The 2,952-nt window shown below is 41.2% G+C and overlaps 1 non-coding gene across 1 annotated transcript; it reads right to left on the bottom strand.

The window, feature by feature from the left end:
* Window positions 1–2,669: 2,669 nt before the first annotated feature.
* On the bottom strand, window positions 2,670–2,741 carry TRNAR-GCG (transfer RNA arginine (anticodon GCG)). The gene has a single exon. It is a non-coding gene; the product is annotated as a tRNA-Arg (tRNA).
* Between the last annotated feature and the right edge of the window lie 211 nt (window positions 2,742–2,952).

Genomic DNA, 2,952 nt, shown 5'->3' on the forward strand with positions numbered 1-2,952 from the left:
GATACATCCATACATCAAAGCCTCCTGATGATCCGTGAAGGTGAAACGCGTAGAGGCGCACTATGACATCTTCAGAACGATGAGTATTGCTCCTAGCTCACTGCTCCACTGCATTGTTATCCATGTACACTGACAGACTAGTTTATGCAATAACTATAAATGAGGCGGTTATCTCTATATAAGAGTGTTATATCTCTGGTTATTGATTAGGGTGGCCTCTTTGAAATAATGTGCATATCATGATGATCTGTATTAGATATGCATTATCTTTGATCTGTTTATGTATTTTATGTGTACATGGTTAGTGTGTCTGTGCTACTGATTATTTAGTCAGTGCATTTATTTATTTCTGCCTTGCTTGCTATAGTATATCAAGCTGATTATTTTGGCATATATTTTTTGTGCCATTCTTCCTAGCTACCCATAGGGAATCCAAGGGATAGCCGTCGCGGAGTGGGGGCGCCATTTCCGCTGTACAGTAGGGTGCCAACCTCCACAGTAAGGCAGGTATTGAGTTTAGGGAGCAGTGCAGTTAGGATTTTTTGTTCACTTTTATCACTTTATTCTGACTTGTTTTTGCACTTTGTATGTCTGTGTCTCTCACCCTATCAAATTAAATACAAAAAATGTTTGTGCCTTATCTACCAATGGGCAATTTTGGCTATTGATATCTATCTACTCAATTACTTCCTGTTGTATATCTGTGAGCCCAGATGTGACACATATGTAGGGCAGCAACAGGAGATTTAGGGTGAGCCGTCGTTGAGTGGGGGCGCCAATCTCGTTTATGTTCAGGGTGCCAACCTCCACTGCTAGGTAGTAGGCATTAAGGGTCCCTTTGATAGGGTACATCCAGAGAGCACGGTTGTTAGTTATGTTATGCTTGTGGTTATGTCTATGGTTTTAACCAATAAAAGTATTGTTTTATATAGTTAATTGAGGATTATAGGTTATTTGGTTGTACTTTGATTCTCTTTGACCTAAAGGAATATTGAATTTCGGTTTTTTTTTACATTTAACAACCCATAGGCAGACCCATCTTGTTTCATTTATGAAGGAGAGACTCTTAAAGTCACAGAGCCTATTTTTACTGGTGCATCAGGCGGCATTAATCTTCTTAAAGGGCCAATATGAAACAGTGGGTCTCCTAAGCTGTTGTAGCCTATGCTGTGAGTGGATGGGCAGCCAAGAATTACGACACACTACAATACCCCTTTCATAAGATGTCCAGGGGGGACTCCTGAAAAAGTGTTGCATTGAACTCAAGGCCTGCCCTGCTACCAATTCATATGCACCCCATTATGCCTTTGAACCAACATACTGGATGAGCCTCTGAAAATCCAATTCACAATATTCATTTTGTACTCCCGTACTCCTTTGTTTTACACATTGACAGCAAGGCCAGCCCTGCTGCATAGTTATATACATCCCATTACGCCTTGGAACCCACAAAATGGATTGGCCCCTGAAAATGCACTTCACAATATGCATTTTGTACTCCCGTACTCCTTTGTTTTACACATTGGCAGCAAGGCCAGCCCTGCTGCATAGTCAGTCATATGAACCCCATCAGGCCTTGGAACCCATATACTGGATATGCCCAGGAAAGTCCACTTAACAATATGCATTTTGTACTCCTGTACTCCTTTGTTTTACACATTGGCAGCAAGGCCAGCCCTGCTGCATAGTCAGTCATATGAACCCCATTAGGCCTTGGAACCCCCATACTGGATGGGCCCATGAAAATCGACTTCACAATATGCATTTTGTACTCCCGTAGTCCTTTGTTTTACACATTGGCATAAAACCTGAAAATTTTTTACAGTTTTATATTGTGGTGACTTTTTTTACTTTGATGTGCATTTTACTTTGTTAGGCCGGGGTCACACTGGCATATTGCATCCGATGCAAGAGCATCGGATGCAATATGCTAATGACCCTCGGCTCCTGCTCGCAGCAGAGCAGGAGCCGAGTGTCATACGTTTGTGCTCCGATTCTCTCGCACAGGGAGGATCGGAGCACAGCTGCGGAGGAGGCGGAGAAATGACTTTCTCCATCTCCTCCATTGCTGGGGTCCGCTTATAGCGCACATCACTCGGATGATATCCGAGTGGTGTGCGCTGTCTCACTCGCACCCATAGGCTTATATGGGTGCGAGTGAGCCGAGAGTTTTCCTCTGTCTGAGACAATCGCAGCGTGCTGCGAGTGTCTCGGACCGAGGAAAACGGCCGAGAAAAAGTCGGCTGGTGGGAGCGGCCCCATATGGTAATATTGGTCCAAGTGCAATGCGATTTTTTATCGCATTGCGCTCGGCCGTATTACGGTCTAGTGTGACCCCGGCCTTAAACAGAGTTCATTAATTCAAAAAGTACAAAGAACCAGTAACGTATTTTTATATTACAAGTCATTTCTTGGGTTTAGAATCGTCCAGTGTGCCATATGTATCTTTTGTAGATTTCTTTTCAGACAAAATTTCTCAAGCATTTTCCTACATTTCTTAAGTTGTTTTCATATTAAGAAGGCACATCAACATGAACTTTTTGCTACATGTCTTAAATAGTATTCACATTAAGAAAGTACATAAACATGAATACAAATTCATATGGTTCTAAAATTTCCATGAACATATAGGTAAAAAAGCATGTTTAATCTGTTGAAAAAGTATTTTCAGGGGGCACTCAGAGTTGAACCAAGGACCTCCTGATCCGCAATCAAATGCGCTACCACTGAGCTATACCCCCTATATTTGAAACACGTAAACTTTTTTTTTTTACATAAAACCTGAAAGATTTTTACACTGTTTTATATTGTGGTGATATTTTTTTACTTTGATGTGCATTTTACTTTGTTAAACAGAGTTCATTAATTCAAAAAGTACAAAGAAACACTAAGGTATTTTTATATTACAAGTCATTTCTTGGGTTTAGAGTCTAGCAATGTGCCATATGTATC

Source organism: Ranitomeya imitator, chromosome 1 (assembly GCF_032444005.1).
Source record: "Ranitomeya imitator isolate aRanImi1 chromosome 1, aRanImi1.pri, whole genome shotgun sequence".
NCBI classification, from domain to species: domain Eukaryota; kingdom Metazoa; phylum Chordata; class Amphibia; order Anura; family Dendrobatidae; genus Ranitomeya; species Ranitomeya imitator.